Here is a 24,449-nt window from a genome sequence, read left to right as displayed (position 1 = left end):
TTTCTCCCTTTAGCAAATATATATATAGATCAGCTCCAGGTAGCCCAGGCTTGCCTCTGCCACTGAACTCACTATGTATTTTAATGCCAGACCCTGTTCCCCTTCCTGTACACTGGAATTATAGGTGTGTTCTTTTACTCCCAAGCTGGGGATCAAACACAGGGCTTTGTGTCCATGAAACAAGAGCTCTACCAACTGAAATACACTCCCAGTTCAAAATTTAACTTTTACAAAGAAAACCATGATTCTTTGAAGGATCTCAGAACACTGGACTCGTGTTTGGCTGTAACTGCCTGGGGCAGAAGAAAGGCTTTCCCGCTGGAAGTTCCCGGTGCAATTTGCCAATGGATTGAAGAGATCCTGGCTTGAAGAGAGATGAGAGTTTAAAACACATGTAGAGAGACTTGGCTTGCTGGACTAGCTTCTAATGTTTGGAGTATTTTGTAATTGCTGAGTTTTTCTTCTTGTGTGGGACTAGAGCTCAAACTCAGGGCCTCGTGCATGCAGTGAGCACTCTGCCACGAGGCTCCATTACCCTGTGCATCCTATAGTTTCTACTTTCCACACCAGCCCCGTCACCCAGCCAAAACCTCTAAAACGAGATTAATGTTCCCCGAGATGATGCCAAACTTGGCTACTCACAGTGCTTTAGAAGATCCGCCCTCTAATGTCTCTGTGCCTCAGATTTACTGAGTGAGAAGAACATGCAGGTCTTTGGAGGGAGGTTGCAACGAGCATGAATTATTGTGTGTAAATACTTAACACAGCGCCTGAGTACGGCCAGCCTCCTAGACAGGCCAATGACTCTTGCACTTACACACAGAGCATCCTTCCCCCCACCTCCATCTTAATCTCAACAAACTTCTCCAAAGTCAATCCTCTGCCTGATGACCAGCCCTTGCTGTCCTACTGTGTAACCAATATTCCAGAGGATGAAATTTACTTTCCATTAAAAATAAAGTATTCTTGTTTTTATTTTTACTGCATTTGTGTGCGCGCGTGCGCGCGCGCGCGCGTGCGCGCACACGCACGCACGCCTTACCATGCCTTTGGCGGTCAGAGAATAACTGGTAGAGGTTTGTTCTTTTCTTCTACTATGTGAGTTCTGGGGATCGAACTCAGGCTGTCAGGCTTGGTAGCGATCACCATTATCTACTGAGCCATTTTGCTGGCCCTGTACTCTGATTTCTTAATCAATTTCATTGACACAGGACTTCTACTGACAAGAACCTCTGGAAGGGTCGGGGAGAGGAACTGTGTGAATCCTGTTCTCCCAAATTGGAGGAGAGCACTGAAAACTGCGGAGGACAAAGGTAATATAAGAATAGATATTCTTGGGGTGGAGAGATGGCTCAGCGGTTAAGAGCACTGACTGCTCTTCCAGAGGACCCGGGTTCAATTCCCAGCACCCACATGGCAGCTCACAACTGTCTGAAAATGCAGTTCCATGAGATCTGACACCTTCACACCAATGACATAAAGTTAAATAAATCATTAAAAAAATTAAAAAAAAAGAATAGATATTCTTAAGCGCGCGCGCACACACACACACACACACACACACACACACACACACGATTACATACACACACGATTCCATCCATGGAGGACAAACATGACATAAGAAGGCTTATGTGCACACACACACACACATACACACAAACAGAAACACACACACACACGATTCCATCCATGGAGGACAAAGGTGGTTCTGGTGGTACAACACCTACAGGACAGTGAATCCTGGGCCTCTTAGAAGGGCAATGGGGCAAATGAGAAGGCTTGCAGGTATGAGCATTGTCATACAAATCTGATGACCTGAGTCTGACCCCTAGAACCTATAGCGGGATGAAGAGGAAATACCCAAAGCTGTCCTTTGACCTCCACAAGCATGCCACGGCAGACACGTCCACAAACACATCACATCAAACACACACACACACACACAAAACATCACATCAAATACACATACACACACAAACATACACATTCACAAAACATCACATCATACATGCACATTCACAAACACATCAAATACACATACACACACATAAAGCAAAAAAGGTGAATTTTGTGATATGTATTCTTTTTTTAATATTTATTTATTCATTATGTATACAGTATTCTATCTGTGTGTATGCCTGCAGGCCAGAAGAGGACACCAGACCTCATTACAGATGGTTGTGAGCCACCATGTGGTTGCTGGGAATTGAACTCAGGACCTTTGGAAGAGCAGGCAATGCTCTTAACCACTGAGCCATATGATATGTATTCTATTTCAATAAGGCTGTTATTGAAAAAGAGGCAAAAACCAGGCATGGTGGCACACACCTTTAATCCCAGCACCAAGATGCAGAGGCAGGCAGATCTTTTTGAGTTAGAGGCCAGACTGATCTACATAGCAAGCTCTAGGCCAGCCTGGGCTACATAGTAAGACTCTATTAAAAGATAAAATAAAATAAATTAGAGACAGAAGTAGAATAGTTGACCCCACCTGTCTGAGACGTGTCCTGCCTCCACGGCCCCACAGAGCCTCCACGGCCCCACAGTGCCTGTGTCCTCAGGACTGTCGTGAGTTGTCATGCTACTTTTTGTTCTTTTCCACATGTTGTCATACTTCAAAATTTAAAAAGAAAGAAGAAAACAGAACGAGAAACCTAATATCGGGAGACTTATTTTGGCAAAGGCTAGGGCCAGTTGGCAGATGAACTGGGTGTATAAACATTGTTTCTGATCTGAAAAGTTCAAGGCAAGAAGCCAGCATTGCAAATTGCTAACCTCCCAGCACCCACTGAGGACTGAGGGACCCTTGGAGGAGTATAAAGGGCCAGGTCCCTGGTCACGTTGATGACCTCACTGTCAATCTCAACATTAGTTCTGTGTTAGGTGGTGATGATCACTGAATAGACAGAATTATTAAATGCAGTGGTAGAGGATTAAGATTGTGTTCATATTGGCCTGACATCAAGCAAAGTTAGAGTAAAATGACATCTGAAAGTAGGTCAATACCAGACCCAGCTGCCCTTTAAAAAACAAAACAAAAACTAAACGCTGGCTTATAAGCAACCAGAAAGGTAATTTTCTTTTAGAAAAAAAAAAAATCATTACGCAGACAGTAAGGGAACAGGAGTAAATGTGTTTGGCCCACAAAGAAACAAGAAATTCTTTACCCAGGCAACACAGATAATAACATTCTGGGCAGACAATCAGCCATAGATCTTCACATTGCAGTCCCAGTTAGCACATGTCACTTTGGGAAGAAGAGAGGTAATGCAGGGAAGGGGCAGGACAGGAAAGGAGGAGGAGCTACTTGCTAAGTGCAGAAGGCTAGCCCACATCGGCAGGTTCCTCTATCTTTAAACTTCTCACCTAAAGACAACCTGTGTTTATATTGCAACACGCATAACCTCAAGACTAGAGTGGGCTGGGCTGGGGAGACGGCTCAGTTGGTAAAGCCCTTATTATGCTGTCACTAGGGTCTGAGTTCAATCCCCAGGAACCAAGAAAAAGATGGCACGTGCTTGTAATCCCAGTTCTGGGAAGACCGTTAGGAGGGTCCCTGGAGCTGGCTGGCTAGTCTAGCCCAGTTGGTTCACTGAGATTTCCTGTCTCAAAAAGACAGACTGAAGAGCAATTGAGGAAGACACCAACAATGACCTCTGACCACCATCCATGTGCAAACACAAGGCAGACCCAGACAAGGAGCATCGTCGCTGCATAGGCCACGGGTGCTGCCAGTCTCTGAAAACAGGATGTTCGCACAGTTGCATGCTTCTCACTATTCACAAAATGAAAAGGAGGCTGGAGACACAGCACAGCTAGGTAACGAGCGCTCTGACCTAGAATTCACAAGACCCTGCAATCAATTCCCTGAACTTCCAAAAACAAAAAAGTTACAAAAAAAAAAAAAAATCAGCGGGTGAATCTGGTGGATAATGCACTAACAATCACAACTATCAGGCCAAATGGCACTATACATCTGGAGATATATATATCTGGACAGGTTTGGCACATTGAGAAGAAAAAAAAACCTAAATTACGAAGAATCTGGAAGAAACAATCAACAGTGCTTGCCTCTGCTGCACACAAACACTGGGACAACAGGGATGGCTGGTGCGGCCCCTGCACAAAGATGACAGAATGCACAGGAAGCATGCTGTGTTTTCCAGGACTTCCCAGACAGGAAATAGAATGCAGCACTGGGGGCTTCTCTGCTGGAGAGATGTAAGTAGTAACTGCAACTAAACGATACACCTTAAGGAAAAATAAATAATCAAGATACAGAAAAATTCCCCCTAAATCCAAACTGTAAACTCTAAGGAATGGGGTGGGGAGCAACAGAGCAGAATTGGTTTTAGAGACATGAGAGCCAAGAGCTCATTAAAAGCAGATATAGGGTGGAGAGATGGCCCAGCAGGTAACATGCTTATGGCCAAACTTGATGAAATGAGTTCTAGTCCCACGACCCACACGGCAGAAGCACCAACTCCAGCAGGCTGTTCTTTGATATCTGTATGTGAACTCCCTTACACATGTGCACACACACAACAGATAGATAGATGATAGACAGACAGACAGACAGACAGATAGATAGATCGACAGACAGATTAGATATATAGATAGATAGATAGATAGATAGATAGATGATAGATAGATAGATAGATAGATAGATGTAAGGTTTTTGTTTGCTTTTTACGCAGAAACAAGGCTTTAAAAGACATTATTGAGACAATTAAGGAAAGTTACATACTGCCTATATATTGGATATTATTGTATCTTGTGTGGCCTTGAATTGGCTGTATAGCAGAGGATAACTTTGAACTTCTGAATCTCTTACCTCTGCCTCCTGAGTGCTGGGAACACAAGCATGAATCACCACACCTGGTTTAAGCATTGGCGAGGACCCAACCTAGGGTCTTGTAATGCTAGGCAGGTGCTTGACTGTCTGAGCACATCCCAGCCTTCGAGTCAGCGGTAAATGTCTTGAGAGTGATGTGGTGTTGAGGTTGTGCTAGAAGGTGCCCTAGTTCTCAGCGGCATGTACTCCAGCCTCTACGGCTAAGGGGTCGTGACGTCGGTGTCTTAGCCGTCAGGGGAGGGGAGCGTGGTGTGGGGGGAAAACACAGCTGTGGCGACACAGCTACTGCTGAAACCTGTCTGGAGCTCACTGCTCTGTTTTTTCAACATCCTAGGACTGTAACTTATTTACTTTCAAAATCGGAATTAAGGGCAAAAAAAAATCAAAGAGAAAAACAAAGCAATAGACTACCAACTGGTGTGTCCTCTGGAACAGGTCCTGAGCGGTACTGAAGTTCTGGACTTTTCAGGCTGTGTGTTGTGGGCAGCAGGATGCCAGCATCCTTGCCTATGGATTACTATCTCTAGTCCAAAATCTAACAAGCAACTTGTTCTTATAAAAGAATTACCATTATAGAAGAATTACCACTGTACCATTTTCCAGATGACTTCAAGCATTTGCTGGAGCCCATAAATAATGACATCTGCATTGCAGAAAATAAGAAACATGTTCCCAATATTTTCTACATTGAAATTCATAGCCTCTCTCTTCCCACTGAGAATTGCAGTACTGTTTCCACTTAGCAAAATTTTTCTTTGAAGAGTGTTTTGTTCTAGGCCAATTCTTGAGGACAACCACTAGTTAAAGAGTACAATCTATTATGGGAGAAACTGGAAATAACATAGACTAAGGGATCAGGAAAGCTGTAGTGCATTAGCCTGATGGAATGACACACATTCATCTGACCACGTAGAGAGGCAACCATGCTGAAACACACGCACCATGTCAACACATCTCTGGGGACTGAGACAAGAATGTGGTAAAAGTGCATGCAGAAGGTATGCTGAAGACACACTAGAGAACGGTCTCAAGGAATGTACGCCTATAACACTTAGGCAAAGTGTTCTCATCCTTTTCTGTAGTTATTAAATGGTGTTTAAAACGTGAGAACTTGGGAGTGTGTTCCTACCATGACAGAGGCCATAGGTTTGATTCCCATCCCCATATCACAAACTAAGTTTTCAAAATATAACATGTAAAATATAAAATTAGTAACAATAGACAATCACTAATGACCATCTCATGGAAACCACATTTAAAAGGGTACACAAAGATGGCCAGATTGGACAGCACACACAGTGGTACCAGCCCTTGGATGTCTCAGGTGGGGATTTCAAGTTCAAGTCCAGCCTGAGTTGCACAGTGGGTCGCTATGACAAACAAAGACACACACACAGACACACAGACACAGGAAGGAGGCTAGAGAAAGGGGCTCCATGGTTAGAGGGGCCAGCTGGGAAATAGTGAGACCGGAGCTCAGATCTCAGCACCCATGCAACAAACTTGACAAAAGCCCATAACTCTTCCAGAGTCCAGGGCTTGACAGTCTTCCACTCATGTATCTGCACATATGTGTGCACATATAACATGTTAATTGAATCAGCTTTTTGCTTGTTTGTTTGGGGTTTTTGTTTGTTGGTTTTTGGTTTTTTGAGATAGGGTTTTTCTTTGTAACAGTCCTGGCTGTCCTGGAACTTACTTTGTAGACCAAGCTGGCCTCGAATTCACAGAGATCCTCCTGCCCCTGCCATTTGAGTGCTGGGATTAGAGGTGTTCACCACCACACCCGGCTCTTAATGAATTAGTTTTTTAAAGACATAGGAAGAGAACATTTCCTGACATGTGAGCATCCAGGTTATGGCACTATCTTACAAATGAGATAGCCTTGATTTAAGTAGGACATGAAACAGTAGAACTTTAGTCATAGAGTATTTCTTTAGAGGAATGCAATACTATCACTTTCAGATACTTAGCAACTTAATATGTTTTCAAGCAGTGGGTCAAGACTATTAATGGCTAAGATTAATGTGGAACTGACGTCTATTTATATGTACCGTCGGCTCCCTTTTCACCTTTGCATAACCAAAAAACTTAACAGCAACTGTAGCCAGAACAAAAGCCACAGAAAACCATGCACAACAGTACCAAATTCCTTCTATCACGTGAATCCCACACCTGCCCACAGCTGCCCTGTATGATGACCCTGGATAGCGCAGAGCAACGACTCAAGGCCCCTGGAAAGCTGCTGGAATGAGATGAGGCACAAGAAAACCTCAGCTGTTAGCGCCTACCCAGAAGCTGACAGAAATGGGAGAAACTGGCCTGCTAGGCTGCCATCGATTTGGTTTGCACCAGGAACGTATATGTAGTCCAGCCTGGACTGAAACTAACCACGTAGCTCAAGCTGTCCTTGACTTTTCAAACCCCCTGCCTCAGCCTCCTAAGTGCCAGTATTGCAAGAGTGCACCCCACTTCAATGTTAACCTCACTCAATTATCTCGGCCCCAACAGTCCATCTAGGAAACAGACTGAGAAGACATTGGAAAAGCACACCTACCTACTGAGCCAAATGCAGGTTCGGGTTGCTGTGTTGCGCACATTTACATGAGTTATCATCCATTTTTATTCTGGGTCACAGACATGACATTTGAATTAGAGCTTCTGGCTTAGAAAATTAAAATGTTTTCCTGCCAGGAAACAAATGGTTACAGGAAAAAATGGTTATCCCGGTAGAAGAATCAGTGCCGCTCTCAGGACACGGAATGATGAGTCGAGCTGAAATTGTAAGCTGTCCACTTTCACTACCTCACTAGCGTTGGGACTCTGCCACCGAACAGACTCACTTTTGCTACAACCACTTTTCTGGAAACAGATCTTCTCTCACTATGCAGCGACTAACACATCTAAACATAGCTCAGCACCGTGAACAAGGGCTGTGCAGGGGCCCCTGCTCCTAATGGCTTGTGCCTTCGACAGCAGGGCCGGAGGCAGAACTCCGTCTACGCTCGTTCACCGTTCACCGGGTGCGATGGTACAGGAAGAAGCAAAGAGCAGCGATTTCCTTCCAAAAGGTCAGCTGCTTCAGACAGACCAAACAGAAAGCTGTAAGTTCTCGCCAACTTCCCCTCTGAAGCTAGTACGCAATCACATTTTGTTTCCAGTAAAGCTCCCAAGAAAAACAAGCAACTGGAGACCCAGAATCTCTGCCACTGAAGGGTCTCGGCTGCCTACGTCAAAGGCAGGAAGAACATGAGGCCCCATGCTTTCTAAACAGCAAGGGAACCGTTAAGAACCGCCAGCTTCAAAGTGAGATCATATTTGGGAGGAGGTGGGGGAAGGTCAGGAACCATCTTAGATTTTAATTGTTTGTTTATTTTGCATGTCATGTGTGGCGCATGTGTGCCATGGCATAGGTGTGGCAGTCAGAGGGCAGAGTCTGTTCTCTCCTTCTACCATTTGGGTCCTGGCAGTCAGACTTGGATCCTCAGGCTCGGTGGCAAATGCCTTTACCCACTGAGTCATCATGCTGGCCTCCTTATTCCCATATTTTACATGAATATTCCAGAAGTCTCTATATAAAAATATGATAGTAATCTGGGGACAAGAGTTACAGTGACATTTAAGCTCCCTAAGTGATTAACAAAAATAAAATGTCAAGGCTGGGCGGTTGTGGCACACGTCTTTAATCCCAGCACTTGGGAGGCAGAGGCAGGTGGCTCTCAGTGAGTTTGAGGCCAGCCTGGTCTACAGAGTGAGTTCCAGGACATTCAGGGCTACACAGAGAAACCCTATCTCAAAAACAAAACAAAACAAAACAAACAACAATAACGACAACAACAAAAATAAAATGTCAGCCTTTTCTCTTCTCAAACTAAAGTCAAAACAGTGATGGGGCTGGAGGGATGGCTCAGTGGTTAGCAGCACTGGCCACCCTTCCAGAGGACCTGGTTTCAATTCCCAGCACCCAGCTCATAACAGCCTGTAACTCCAGTTCCAGGAGGTCTGACACCCTCATACAGACACAGATGCAGGTAAACACCAATGTACGTAAAATAAAAATAATAAACCATTTAAAAAATTAAAATGAAACAAACAAAAGTCCAGCCATCCCTATGCCCAGCATGAGCTCGATGCTACAAGCCCGGAGGCCACAGAGAATGACACACCACTTCTGAGAGTAGACAAGGAGAAAAGACCAGGAAACTGATGGGCAAGAGAGGTTTAAAATCGTCTTCAGTTAGTAATTCCAAATGCTTAAAATGACACTGAAGATTTTAGAGACCCCCTCCCCTCACTGCATTATATTCTGTACGTTACAAGAGCACCAGACTTCAGATCTGCACTCAGTTCTCTCCAGGCTGCGACACGAGATCCTTTCAAGTACAAGAGAGGAGAAGGAAGAAAATTAAGGTTTTTTTTTTTTTTTTTGGTTTTTCGAGACAGGGTTTCCCTGTAGTTTCTAGAGCCTGTCCTGGAGCTAGCTCTTGTAGACCAGGCTGGCCTCGAACTCAGAGATCCGCCTGCCTCTGCCTCCCGAGTGCTGGGATTAAAGGCGTGTGCCACCACTGCCCGGCTGAAAATGAAGGTTTTAAAGGTTTTCTCAGGCAGATCAGTTCCTGCCCTTAACTATCTACATATATCTTCTGAGAAAATGTGATGGGCTAGAATGGGGAGACAGCTCAGTTGGTAAAGAACTTGGCTAGACCTGAGTTCAAATCCCTAGAACCCACAGTCGTGAATGTTTCTAATTCTTGCAATGGCAAGAGGGTAGACACAGGGTTGCTGGCCAGATAATATAGCCTACTTTGATTTCAGCCCAGTGAGATACCCTGACAAATAGGGAAGGTGTCTGAGGAACCACACATGAAATTGTCTTCTGACCTCCACGCACATAAGCACGCACACACACACACACACACACACACACACACACACACAGGAAAAGAGAAAATACGTGATGAGTCCCTCTGACAGGCTCACATAGCATACCATCTCCGTGTGGTTTCTAACTACTCTCTTTCAGGTTGTGGTGGCAACAGAGGCAGCAGCCTCTTTGTGGGAGTCGCTCTTCTACAGAAGCCTGGCTTTGATGATCCAGTGAGCTTAACCCCAGCCTCAGAACACCGGGCAGGAGATGAAGACAACTGAGGGCTCCTGGGGTGAAAACACTTGTTACACTGGCTAAATTAAGCTACATGCTGGAAACTATTTCATGTTGACACAAAGTAAGCTACTTAATTTCCTCTCCTCTGTCTGCTTCACGGCGGGGGCTGGGGGGGGGGGGGCTGGTGTGCAGCGGAGAAGGGGATCCAGGAGCAACAGTGGTCCGAGAGGCAAAGGAACGATAACAAAGCTGTCGCCACACACCCTGGATAAGTCAAGTCTCACAAGGACACCTGGGGCTCTCTAGCCCTGTCACTGTGTTACAGATGAGGCAACAGGGACTCTCAAGGGCCGAAGAGGCTTCTCATCTTCAAGAAGCCCAGCCATACCACTTTGCTTATTAAAAATCTTCACTTAATTAATGGCCACTGAGATGAGTCGGTGGGAAAAGGCACTCGCTGTCATTCCTGACAACCTGAGTTTGATTCCTGGGACCCATATGGTGGGAACAGGGAACAGGTTGTTCTTGCAGGTGTTTTTTGACATCCACACGTACGCTGTGGTGAACATATGCATGGGCACACACACAAAGGATTTTTTAAGTTAAAAAATCTTCATTTAGCCAAAGTAGCTCTTTCTGAAGCACACCTCTGTTCTGCGGCTGCCTTAGACTAGAAGCTACAGAAGAAATCATTACAGAGTGCAACTTCCAAACAGACACAACCCCAAAGAAGGCCCCCTCCCTCCCCTCACCCCCACCTTTCCTTCATACTGGGTTTCTCTGTGTAGTCCTAGCTGTCCTGGAACGTGCTCTGTAGACCAGGCTGGCCTTGAACTCAGAGATCTGCCTGCCTCTTCCACCTCCCGACTTAAAAGAAAGCTTTAAATCAGAGTCCTTCTGGAAGCCTTCAAGCACAACCTGAGGAAGCCACAGGAGGGCTTGGTGGTTATCTTCATCATTCTGAATCAATCAGAACTTAGTTAAAAGCTTGAGGTTGGAAAGAGGAGCAAGAGAAGGACCATCCAGGGAGTGGGCAGCTTTCCCTTAAGGCTGGAACCTTGGTCCTGACACTCATGGTTGGAATGGGCAGTGTGGTGTGTCTTTTTTTTTTCCCGAGACAAGGTTTCTCCGTAGCTTTGGAACCTGTCCTGGAACTAGCTCTTGTAGACCAGGCTGGCCTCGAACTCACAGAGATCCGCCTGCGTCTGCCTCCCAATTGCTGGGATTAAAGGCGTGTGCCACCACCGCCCAACGAGGTGTGTCTTGTAAGTAGCAATTAGGATGGGGCAGGAGAGGTGGCTCAGTGGTTAAGAGCACTTCTGCTCTTCCAAAGAACCCAGATTAAATTCCCAGAATCCACATGGAAGCTCCCAATTGTCTGGTTTTTTTTTTTTTTTTTTTTTTTTTTTTTTTTTTTTTTTTTTTTTTTTCGAGACAGGGTTTCTCTGTGGCTTTTTGGAGCCTGTCCTGGAACTAGCTCTTGTAGACCAGGCTGGTCTCGGACTCACAGAGATCCGCCTGCCTCTGCCTCCCGAGTGCTGGGATTAAAGGCGTGCACCACCACCGCCCGGCTAACTCCCAATTGTCTGTAACTCCAATTCCAGGGGATTTGACACCCTCACACAGATATACATACAGACAAAACATAAAAATCAGCCAATCATTCAAAGCAATTAGGATGCCAGCTGTGCTGTTTCTTCACCAGCAACGCTAATCACAGTCGTGCTAAACTCTGGCTTTCTTAAAGAAATAACGTCACTCACGCCAATGGGAAAACAACCCATCAACCACACCAGGGGGCAGAATAGGAGGACTGGTTGAGGAGGTTGAAGCTGGGTGTCACCAGGGAAGCTGGTCACAACAGCATTCATTTACTGGAGTGAGTAAGTTCCTGTGCTCGGAAATACTAATTGGAAGATGCAGAAATAACTATGTTGCTACCTCGGTGTGCTATAAATGTTAGTCGAGTGCCAGGAATCCTCAGGGTTCACCAAGCCATGCTACTAAGAAGTAGGCAATGGAAGACAATTTCCTTTTTACCGTATGTGTGACATGTCAGGGGGGCAACGAGGACAAGGACGCCTGGCAATCCCAAAGCTCCTAAGAAGGTCCCTTTTATACTTTCCACCTTAGTGAGAAACAACCACGACAATACCTGTGTGTGGTGTCTTTCATCAGTTTGATCATCTCGTTATTAAAGGACAGACTGCATTATCTCTCTAGAGTTACAACTTAACTTGCGCTCTGCTTGGTACACGGTAGGTATTTGGTAATGTAGTATTACATATAATTTCAGTGATCTCCATGTCACAAAGGGAACCAAGTTGGGAGAAATAGATGGTGGGCCAATTATTTCAGTCAATGCGTTATTTTTAACACATTATTTGAATCCTTATTACAGGAATAACGGGAGTGAATCACATTTTATAGAAACCGTGACGGAGGTTTTGACTCATGGATGGTGTTAATCAACAGCTGAGCCATCCATAAATATCGTGACAAGCTTGTAAAATAGAGCTCGGTCCTCACTACAGTGACTCCAAAGAGAAGAATGACATAGGGCTATGACAACCCTGATCTGAGCTTGAAGTTCAAAAAAAAAAAACCCCTTCATTTCCATGCGAACGACACTGTTTCCTTTACCGACACTGCAGGAAGAAAGCTGAGCATAAATGGAAGGGACAGCGCTCACCAACAGCACCAGCTCATTCCACTCCTTCGGCTGCCATGCTTGCCACTAAATGCCACCTAGAAAGATTTATCACTATGTCAGAACAACATGATGCGGTCTGACATCCCCAAGGCAGGGTAAGGTTAGGAGGGTGACTCAGGGCTCCCAACGTCAGCAACACACACAGAACCTATGCTACTATTTATCTCCCGAAAGTTCTTCAACTGTAGGACACAATGCCAACTCAAGATGATGTTTCAGTAGAAACAGCCACCTTTGACTACAGACGCTTTCCAAATGTGAGATGTATTTTCATGGAGCACGATAAACTTAGCTATGGATATCCCCTGTCCCTGCCAAAAATGACAAGCTGCTTGCTCAGAAGCTGTCACTAATTAGCTGCTGCTGTAAAGAACACCAAAGGAAGTGCCAATAAAAGCATATTGAACTGAAAGGAGGCCCTATAACAAGGATGGGAAACAGAACCTACTGTGGCTGGTAAACTTTATACACACAGTCAATCTAAATCTGGGAGAAGTGGGGGTGGGGCGATAACGGCCATAGATGCCAGTTCCTCTTTAAACAGGAAGGGTGGGAGGATGCTCCCAGGGTACTGGTACCATTGAGCTCAGCCCTGTTGTCACCTTTCCGGGATGACCTGAGCTCGGGGTAAGTCTTCACCTTTGGGTTCTCCGTCTCTGGTACATTAGCACCTGTGTTTGTACACACCATAAATATGGAATTCTAAAAGTGCTTTTCACATTCCATTTATGGCTCTGGGTTGAACTGGTGACCTCATGTTTTACAGGGTGAGAGAAGGAGTCGAGGGAAGCAGTGGGGTCCACCTGATGCAAATGAGCCGAGGGCACGGGGAAGAAAGCACCAAGGCACAGCCGATGTTCAGCGCTTTAAGACTGCAGAGCTAGGGGCTGAACAGATGGCTCACTGGTCCAGAGCACTCATTGCTCTAGCAGAGGACCTGGGTTCAATTCTCAGCATCTACATTCTGGCTCACAACCATCTTAACTCCAGTTCCAGGGATCCCATGCCCCCTTCTGACCATCATGGGCACCAGGTACACATACAAATATTTGGGTAAAAACCATGTGTATACATACAATTAAATAGATCTGAAGAAAAAGAGTCCAGAGCCCCAAGCTGAGGAGATAGCTTCCCGCTCTAAAGTGTTCACTGCACAAGCACAAGGACCTGAGTTCGATTCCCAGCATCCATGTAAAAAGCCATGCTTAGAGTGCCAGCCATGGGAGCTCGAGTGGACACAGGTGGGCCCCTGAGGCTTTGTGGTCAGCCAGCCTAGCCTGACTGGTGCCACTAAGAGACTCTGTCTCAATAAACAAGATGGGAACTGGGAGCTGACTCAATGGTTAGTGTCTGCCACACAACAGTGAGAACCTGAGTTCAAATCCCCAGAACCTACATAAATTAGTATTTAGTCCATTTAGTCCAGTGGGCATTAGAGCCACCTGTCATTCTATCCCTAGGAGCTGGTCAGCGAGACAAGCTATATCTGCCAGCTCTGGGTTTAACTGAGAGATCCTGTCTCAGTGGTTAAGGCAGAAGAACAATGAAGGATGATTCCCAACATTAACCTCAGGTCTTTTTTTTGTTTTGTTTTGTTTTTTTGTTTTTCGAGACAGGGTTTCTCTGCAGCTTTAGAGCCTGTCCTGGAACTAGCTCTTGTAGACCAGGCTGGTCTCGAACTCACAGAGATCCGCCTGCCTCTGCCTCCCGAGTGCTGGGATTAAAGGCGTGCACCACCACCGCCCGGCCCTAACCTCAGGTCTTATATACACATAATGTAAATATACATATACAAATGCATACACATACATACACATGCACACACACGCAGGAACAAGGGAAGAAGGGGGAAAAGGTGAATAGCTTCTGAGGAACAGCTGGGATTGACCTCTGGCCTCCACACATGCACTTGAGAGCACACACACACACATGCACGAGTACACACACACGCACCTGTACCCACACATGTATGTGCACACACACACACACACACACACACACACACGAGTTCAGAACCAGAAGCTGATTCTCATTCCCCATGGTGGAGCACCAGCCTAGCCGGCACAAGGCTCTGAGCTCCATTCCCAGCACTAAAGAAAACAAGATTCTCTCTGAAAGCTATTGTTCTTTCTTTCCTGAGTCAGGGTCTCATGTAGCACAGAGTGGCGTATAACGTGCTATGTAATGAAGGCTGGTCTTGAACTCCTGACCCTCCTACCTCCATCCCTGAGTGCAGGGGTTATCACATTTGGCACACAGCTAGCTTTTCAGATCATTTTCTGAGGTCATCTTTCCCTCTCTCTGTGTTCCTACCAACCACGTCAATATACATATCTCTTATTTCAACAAGTACTTCCTGTCTTTTGAAACCATTATAGATATTCCTGCCTTTGTTTTCATGTTCGGAATGCTCCACTTCTCTCTCCTTTAGGGTGGGCTACAGAGAGCTATGACCAAGTTCATTTCTATTTGAAGCCATAGGGTCAGATTGTCTCTGTACCAACTACTTCAAAATGGGAATGATGAAGAAAGAAAAAGGGAAGGAAAGAAGGGAGGGAAAGAGAGGGACAGAAAGGGGAGGGGAGGGAGGAAAGAAAATAGAATAAAAATGGGGGAGACAACAAGCATAGCCCTGTGACTTCAGAGTGGAGCCGCCACCAAAGCCTCTCCTGCGGCTGAGACCCCCTGTGTGGAGAATGTCTAAATATCTGTATGAGCAATTACATCAATGTACCAGTAATTTTCCAGTCCATAATCAAGTTTAAAGAAGAACAATTTGTTTTATGAAACATGGAGAAAGATTAATCTCCCACATTACTGTCAGTGCAGGCTTATCATCAAGACTTGGAGGAGATAAGCCTGCAGACATCCTGATTAGGAATCCCATCTTCAAAGGCTTAATACCCCCCTAGTGGTATGCCACAAACCGGCGCCTTAGCTCGTCTCTGGATCCTTACTGTGTATGCATCACTGCCTAGGTCTGGGCAGATTCCCGGGCGGCGGGGCAGGAGGGAGGATTGCCAGGTCCCCAGGGAGGGGAGGAGTGGGTGGCAGGGACAAAGAGACAATTACTGTTTGAGCCCACTCCTGTGAGGTACATGCGAGAGGCCAATTCGTGCAGACGGTAGACTGGTGGTGGCGGGGGTGAGGGGCAGATGGAGAGTTATTCTTTAACGAACAGTTTTTGTTTTAGATGACAGGGCGATTGCACAACGTGTGTGTCCTTAGTGCCACTGAACTATACACTTGAAAAATGGTTAAAGTCAGGGGTGGGGGTGTGGAAGCTTGGTGACCGCTAGCCTCGCACATGGAGGCCTTGGGTCCCATGCCCAGTACAGAGCACAGTCTCCTTGGGTCTGCCAAAAAAAATTAATAGCATGTTTTATTAAGTGTTTTTACAATTTTTAAATCAAGGCAACATTTATTTAATAAACACATACTCCTTCCAGCTTTAGCACTGAAACAAAGTAAGCCAAGTTGCATTTCTGTCTCTTTCCTTCCACAGAAGAGGGTAAGTCTTCCTCAGAGTTGACGCTCTCTGGATATCCCAGCTATGCTGAGATTGATGGGGAATAAATGGAATCAAGGTGTCCCACCATCAATCAGTGGCGACCCATCCCAGACGAGCATCTGCATGCCATCAGTAGGCAGGACTGCAGCGAACCTCTCACAGGAACAGCAAGCATTAGCTGGACTCCCATGACATGCCATTGGGTTCAGTTCTAGATACCGACACAGTGATGGCCATTCCCCAAACCTGGACTCCAGAATCCCATATTAAATGCTTGGAAGTTGTTACACACACTTTAATTGTGCCTCTGCTATATTTACTGGTTTTGTTTTCCATTTTCTTCTATTTCTATGATGTGTGTGTAGGGGGGGAGAATATACCACCTGATTGTAAAATTTTATAGGTGAGCAATATAATGTGTGTATCCAAACCAATATTTGAAAAATAGTTTCAAAAGTCTGTCATAAACATCAGATCAATGGGGATTCCTGACTTTTGGGAAGCCTCAAATGTGTGAAAACAATTTCCGATAAAATCAGGACATCTGCCTACCACTGCCAAAAGATGATCATCTTTCTATGCCAAACAAAATGGGGTCAGGCAAGGACAGCATGGGGGAAAATGTGTCCAGCCCTTTTCTATGATGCAGTTTTACTAACAGGGGAATTTGTCACAATCAAACCAAATCCTCTTTCAAAGAGGATCTTCAGGTTAATCTCCACAAAGTACAGAAGTACCAAGCATGGAGTTAAATCCATGGGACTGAAGGTCCTTCACGCAATGGAATCAGTCCAAGGTGGCAGGCAGTCTCTTCTCCTCACAGAGTAAGATGCAGGTCAAACGCTAGTATACTAACACAGCAAGCGTCATCACGATGAAAGCATGCATGTAACAAAACTACGTGGGCTATCTAAAAACAACTACCTGTTTCCTAGTTCAAGCCTGCTGTGGAATCAACACAATAAACCTTAACACAAAAGAAACCGGCTGCCTTGGGCCAAGACAACTTTCACATAGGCTTTTACATTTCCACATTCCAGGAAGTTTACTAATCTAAATTATGCTGTGATGGTCAATTTAGAAGGTGCTTTTCCCATTTGTGGAAATCATCCCTCGTTATTTCGTACTATTTTATTTTTTGTTTGTGTCTGGGGAGTGTACATGCCACAGCACCCATGTGAAGTCTGCAGAAGACTAGAGAGAGTTGGTTGCCTTTCTACCTGATGTGGGTTCTGGGGCTTGCACTCAGGAAGAGAAGCTTGGGAACAGGCGCCTTGGCCAGCTGAGCCATCTCTCCAGTTATACCCCTCATTTTTTTTTCTCAAGATAGAGTTTCTCTGTGTAGTCCTGGCTATCCTGAAACTCAGAGATCCACCTGTCTCTGCCTCTCACGTGCTGGGATTAAAGGAGCGTTCCATTACCACCCTGCCCATCCCTCATTTCTTATGGAGGAATAAATCACATTTACTACATTGCATCAAGAGACTTTCAATGTTATGATGACTTACTTTGGCACCATATTAAAATAAACAGCAGCTTAAATCTTACCTTGTAGCAAAAGCTAATGAGAATTTTATTTGACATTATAATGGCTGACAAATTTATCTTAGGTATGAGGCCACATTCAAAGTGACACATAAGTTCTATCCATTTCTTCAGAGGATCCTTTCAGACTGAGGGAATCTAAAAAAAAAATACAAACAGGAAAAATAACGTAGGTCCAGATTGGAGGCACATGCCTGCAACCCCAGGACTTGGGAGGCAGAGGCAGAACTTTTTTTCTCAGAGGCAGGTTCAGGGTAAGCCTGAGTTGTATAGTGAGACTCAATCTCAAAAACAAAATTAAAACTACTATGCTAAGCAGGAGGGGGCTGAGAGATGGAGAAGGTAGGGCTCAGGCACCACCAGGGGAACTAGCATGTCTCTGCAGGGGCCCTGAAGCTCTCTGGCTGGGTCCTCATACCTGCCTGGAGACAGCAACTATCTCAGGGGCCACTGTTCATCACCCCATCTGGAGAGAACTGGAAATTACAGCCTTCCCTCAGTTGCTCCCCACACTAAAGCAACCATGGGCGAGATAACTAGAGAAAAACAATTCTTCGTCTGTAACTAGATGTTAAGTTTCAGACACGCGCTTTTACGGCACTGTTTTTATTACTGGGTATATGCGGGATGGGTGTGAGGATGCTTGGGCCGCAGCACACTTGTGGCCGTCAGAGGACAACTGTGGGAGCTAGCGCTCTCCTTCCACCTTCACATGGGTTTCAGGGATGGAACTCGGGTCTCCACACTTCAACAGCGAGCGCCTTTTACTGGCTGAGCCATCTCGCCAGCCCCTTAACACATCAAGTTTGTGTCTCTCATGAATCGAAGCTGAGTTCAAAACACGAGCACGATTTTGTTTTTCTCAGCAAACTTGGTTTCACAAACACAAGCAAGAAACCAAACCAAAACAATGTCCAATACACATCCTGTAATGAAACAAAAATAGCAAAACCCCAGCTGCTTAAAGGTGATTTGAGATGGGGACACCTGAGACAGGGTGGCTGTTTCAGTCTCAGAGTGTGAAGGCTTGTAGCTGGCTAGAGACAGCAGGTTGAAGGAACACACCCTGCTCAGCGCTTCAATAGAATCACCTGTCCCGTGTTCCCCTGCCCCCTCCCTCGTCAGTCTCCTTACAGATGGAACCACACTCCACATTCATCCACACATATGCATTCTGGAACACGGAGCATTTCCCCCACCGACATGTTATAAACAGAAGATGGGGATTCCTAGAGGAAAGCCCGGTGAACCGCCGTTGCTCACAAACTGGCAGAGCCCCATTTACTCTTGATGCTTTTTATTTTATTTTACATTTTAAAAATCTCTCGGGGAAGGGGTGCATCTGTCCCATGGCACGTGTGTGTGGGTCAGCGGTTAATTTTAGGACTAGGTCACTCCTTCCACTATCTTGATCCCACTTGCTCTGGGGATCAAGCAGCTCACCTTGGCTGGCTTGGTGGTGAAGGCCTTACTTGCTGAGCCCTCTTGCCTGCCCCTTGTTTGTTTGTTTATGGACAGGCTTCCACATGGACTCATATTATCCCATGTGGCTTACCTTAACTCGTGATTCTCTCATCTGTCTCCCAGAGCCAGGAGAAGAGGTGGGTGCCATCATGCCCAAGAGTTTTGCTTCCAGAGGACGAGGCGCTAGGACGTGTAGACATGAATACTGAAAATAGTGGAGGACTATCCAGACCAGTGTGTGCCCCTCTCCACACTAACTCAGCTTCTCTGCTCCTAAGAAAGGGGAGGGACCCAGAGCTGGGGAAATAGTGGAGGACTATCCAGACCAGTGTGTGCCCCTCTCCACACTAACTCAGCTTCTCTGCTCCTAAGAAAGGGGAGGGACCCAGAGCTGGGGAAACGCTGTGCAGACACATGAAGCTGAGGTCCGTCCCCAGCATCCACAGGAAAAGCTGGACATGGAGGCACATGCCTGTCATCGGTCCCTGCCCTGGAGAGGCAGAGGCAGAGGCAGAGGCAGGAGGATCACTGGGGCTCGCTGGCCTGACAGTCCAACAAAATGGATGAGCTCCAGGTTCAGGAGAGACCCTGTCTCAAAAAATAAGGCAGAGAGCAACGAGGACACCTGACATTGACTCTGACCTACACACATACACACACATACTAACGAACATGCACACACACACTCACATACACGTATGCTCACCTACACATGCAGAAGGGGGCTGATAGCAGTAGCCAGGAGGATGGGCACAGGGCTTCCACACAATGGGGACAACAGCTTCCAAACCAGAGTTTAACTGGGGGTGTTCATGTGTTTTGGGATGAGAGGTTGATGCTCCTTAGAGAGCAATGGTTCCAGTCCCAAAGGGCAAGAGTCCTTTTATGCACCTACTATTTGTGAGCCAGATGCCACGAGGCAGGAGGCAATCTGTATTTCATCTTACAGTCGGCAATCCCTTATCCTTGGGAGATGCACTCCAAGACTCCAGGGGATGACTAAGCTCTCAGGACCACACCCTATAATGCACATATCCCATTGGGTATTTTCACTATACACACACCCTTAAGGCTACATTTAATTTATATATTAGGCCAATAAGAAATCATCAATTGTCCTCACTAGTTTATTGTCAAACTGACATAAGGTCAAGTTACATCCATAATAGCTTGTAGGCAAGCCAGGCGCGTGCCTTTAACACCAACACACAGGATGCAGGGGCAGGAGGATCTCTTTCAGATCAAGGCCAACCTGGTCTACAAAGTGAGTTCCAGAGCAGCTAGGGCTACACAAAGAAATCCAGTCTCAAAAAATAAAAAAAAGCTTGTGGGCAAGCCTGTGGGGCATTTCTTAATTAGAAATTGCTGTGGGAGGGCCCTGCCCACTGTGGGTGGTGTCACCCCTGGGCAGGTGGTCCTGGGTTGTATATGAAAGCAGGTTGAGCAAATCATGGAGAGCAAGTCAGTGCGCAGTGTTTCTCTGTGTCAGTTCCCGCCTCCAGCTTCCTGCCCTGACTTCCTTCGATGACGGACAGTGATGTAGAACTATAAGCCGAAATAAATCCTTTCCTCCCCGAGATGCTTTTGGTCATGAGGTTCTATCGCGCCAATAGAAACCAATAATAACTAATGAGCTGGAATAATTGTAACAATGCAGTTATGAAAGATGAGTCCTCTCTGAGCTCCTGTGCTCACCGTCTCAGGTAAGGTCGCCCATGGGATGAGATGATGTGACCGGTGTAGGCACAGAAGACACATGAATCTGCTGTGAATGGCTTGCTAAATGCAAGCATGGAGATACTTTCAGACTCGATTTGATGGTGGATACTGATTAACAGTGACTAGCCTGCAGGTGGCATGTTGCCATAGATACTCTGGATGCAGGATGAGTCAGGTCCAGGTAGACAACAGCCTGGTGTTAGACCTCGTGATCTTGAGGACAGTGTGAAGTTCAAGATGTCTGAAGACAGACGCCAGGTGACTGTGGGGAACAGAAATCTCAGGAGAGCGGAACCTCAGGTAAAGGGGGCTGCTGTACTTCTTCAGCAGGCTTTACAACCGCCCTGTCCACGGTGGCAGTCCCGAGCCACATGTGCCCACCGAGCACTTAAATCCGAGGAACTGATTTTTAAATTTCATTTTAATTAGGAAACTATGTGTGTGATCCTACTGCTCAAAAGGTAGGAAAATCAAGAGTTCAAAGTCATCCTTAGCTACATAGGGAGTTCTACCTTAGGGTAACATCCTCCCATTTCCACCACAACAAACAAACAAACAAACAAACAAAAAAAAAAACAGGCCAGGTGGTGGTGGCGCACACCTTTAATCCCAGCACTTGGGAAGCAGAGGTAGGCAGATCTCTGTGAGTTCGAGGCCAGCCTGGTCTACAGAGCTAGGTCCAGGACAGTCTCCAAAGCTACAGAGAAACCCTGTCTCGAAAAACAAAAAACAAACAATCAAAAACACCCAAACTCATGTTCAGTTTAGTTATTGGAAAAACCTTAGTGTATGTTTGGAATAAATTGGGTGAATATGTGGATCTACTTTATCACATAAAATTTTTATCTAGCCAGGCATGGTGCCTTTAATCCCAGCACTCGGGAGGCAGAGGCAGGCAAATCTCTGGGAGTTTGAGGCCAGTCTGGTCTACAAGAGCTAGTTCCAGGACAGGTTCCAAAGCTACAGAGAAACCCTGTCTCAAAAAAAATTTATATCTCAATTGAGATGTTATATAAGGATAAAACATTTCTAAACTAAGTACAAAAAGTGGAATGTAAAATGTCTCAAAATAATTTTCATATTGATTACATGTTGAACATTTTTTAATATTTTTGGTTACGTGTGTGTGTGTGTGTGTGTGTTTTTTTTTTGAGAAACCATCTCACTCTGTTGTGCTTGCTGGCTTCAAACTGGCAGTGATCCTCCTGCCTCAGCCTCTTGAATGCCAGTATTACAGATGTGCACTACTCAGACCAGCTTGAAATCAACTGTGCTGGATTTTGTTGTCCTACCATTAGAATGAAAGCCACTAAACAATTACCCTGGCTGCATGTATAATCCTCTCCTCCTCTCTGTGGGAGACAGTGCTAGTTTCGGCCATAAGCACTCTCTGTCCCTATACGCTTCGTGCTGCAGTTTTCTCGTTCATACACCCACCACACTGACACTCAGTCTGTTTCACATAGTTCTGGAGAGGTTTTCCTGTATTTACTGAAAAGTTAGAAGGAAATCACAGTGTTTTGAGTTCAAAGTGAAGGTACTATTTTTAAAAATTACTGTTCTGTTGCACAGTCTCTATAGAAATATGTCTAATAATCTAGAAAAATTTAAAAAAAGCAAAAACAAACCACTTTTTTGAGATATTGAGATAGATCTTTTCTACGTAGCCCAGGCTAGTCTCTGTGGGTTCAAGGCCAGTCTAGTCTAGTCTACAAGTGAGTTATAGGCCAGCCAGGGCTCTATAGTGGGATCCTGTCTCAAAAAATAATTATTTATATAAAATATGTACATATACATATATACTAGTCATCACTAAGAAAAAACTACAAATTTTTTCTCACTTCTCATACAGTAACTGAAAAAAGTAGAAAAAAGTTTCAATATTATTTTAGTTCCAATTATGGGTGGTTTGCACACTTGAGACCACAGGCATTGGATCTCCCTGGAGCTGGAGCTGGGAACTGAACTCAGGTCCTCTGCAAGAGCAGTCCATGCTGTTCATCGATGACCTCTCCAGTCCCTCATAAAGAATGAATATGTTCTTGTGTCATCTGCGTATGTGGGCACACACATGCTATGGGATGCGTGTGGAAGTCAGCCCTCGGAGTCTGCTCCCTCTTTCTACCTTCACGTGGGATGGAACTCAGGTATACAGGACTTTGTGACAATCACTTTTACCTGCCATCTCACCCCCTCCAAATATTTTTAATGCAAATATAAAGTTTTATAATATTTGGGCAGGGTTTTTTTATAAGTATGTCTTCACAACCAGGCTGGAAGAATTTAACTAGACTATATAATATTTTAGCATCTTACACAAAGTTAAATGCCAAAAAAGGAAGCTGTAAGAGAAATACATAATGTATAAAATAAAAAGAAGACCGGGAATAGTTTCATTAGATGATAATACAAAAAGGAAAGTCATAAAGAAGGAAAAATGTGGGCAGTGGACTCTGGGAAGCGAGGTCCAGCTTTGCCAGAAACCAAATGATGCAGATGCAAACAAATGCGGAATCAGCAGAGCCTCGGAGGCACGGGAGCTCAGTTACGGAGATGGAGACTCCTTGGCAATGTATCAGCTAATGGAGAAATTTGTCACTATTTATGCAAACGACTCGGCAGCTCCATTCTAGAACTTTCAGTAAGAGAACAGTCCATGGAGATGTAAAAAAAATCCACTTAAGCTAAGTCTCCACCTCAGCGCTCATCAAATTAAAAAACTAGAAACAACATAACAGGCTATTAATTATTATTTATTGTGTCATTTATTAGTGGGTTAAACATTAACATGATAGAGATACACAACGGAATACAAACCTCTAAAATGCTGAACACTGATATTTGTAGGCTTTTCCAGGGACACACATCTCTTAAGTAACACCAAACTGGAGGTTTATTTTAAGCATACATTTGGGCCACCATCACTGCTTCTTATACTCCCTTAGCTCTGTTAGCTGTCCATTAGATCCTAACCTGAGTCTACGAACCCGTTAAACTGCAGGCTAAATTTTTCTGTATATTTTACTGGAACAGGGAATTAAGTGTCTCATTAGAATCTTGAAACCCCTCTCTGGTTCTCAAACAGCTGAAACCTTTGGGTTGTGTAGTTTAATGGGTCAGCTTGTCTACCTTGACCTTGAAAAGCAAATGTGACTGCACAGCCCATTCATTCACTGGTCACAAATATTAACTTGGTTCCAACTAAGTCATACTTTGCCTGACAACACAATTAACAAAGACTTTAGGGATAAATTTCTTTACTTACTTTATAAGCACTGTACACACATATGCATACATAGAGCCCTCAAAAGGTTCACAGCAACTAAGACAAAAAGTGGACTAAGAGGTCTAAAGAAAATTTTGTCACTACCTTCCCAAAATAGGCTTTGTTTTTTAGAAATTGTATATATATATATGTATACGTATATATATGTTAATTTTTTGTGTATGGGTGTTTTGCCTACATGTATGTCTACACACGAAGTGCATGCAATTTCCACAGAGACCAGTAGAGGGCAACAGATCCCTTGGAACT

General features: G+C 45.0%; 1 protein-coding gene across 3 annotated transcripts in view; it reads right to left on the bottom strand.

Annotated features, from left to right (window-relative positions):
• The window catches only part of LOC119811038 (signal transducer and activator of transcription 5B), a 69,240-nt gene that overhangs the window by 32,940 nt on the left and 11,851 nt on the right, over nt 1–24,449 (bottom strand). The window contains exon 2 of one of the 3 annotated variants that reach the window (XM_038324585.1): nt 17,735–17,869. The exons of 1 other annotated variant lie outside the window; for it this stretch is intronic. The gene's annotated coding sequence lies outside the window, so the exon portion shown is untranslated. Of the gene's footprint in view, nt 1–7,415; nt 7,909–17,734; nt 17,870–24,449 lie in introns of those variants that run through there. One more of the 3 variants, XM_038324584.1, reaches the window with a different exon arrangement.

Source organism: Arvicola amphibius, chromosome 4, assembly GCF_903992535.2.
Source record: "Arvicola amphibius chromosome 4, mArvAmp1.2, whole genome shotgun sequence".
NCBI classification, from domain to species: Eukaryota; Metazoa; Chordata; class Mammalia; order Rodentia; family Cricetidae; genus Arvicola; species Arvicola amphibius.
The sequence above is the reverse complement of the archived record's forward strand: the minus strand, read 5'-3'. Positions and strand labels throughout refer to the sequence as shown.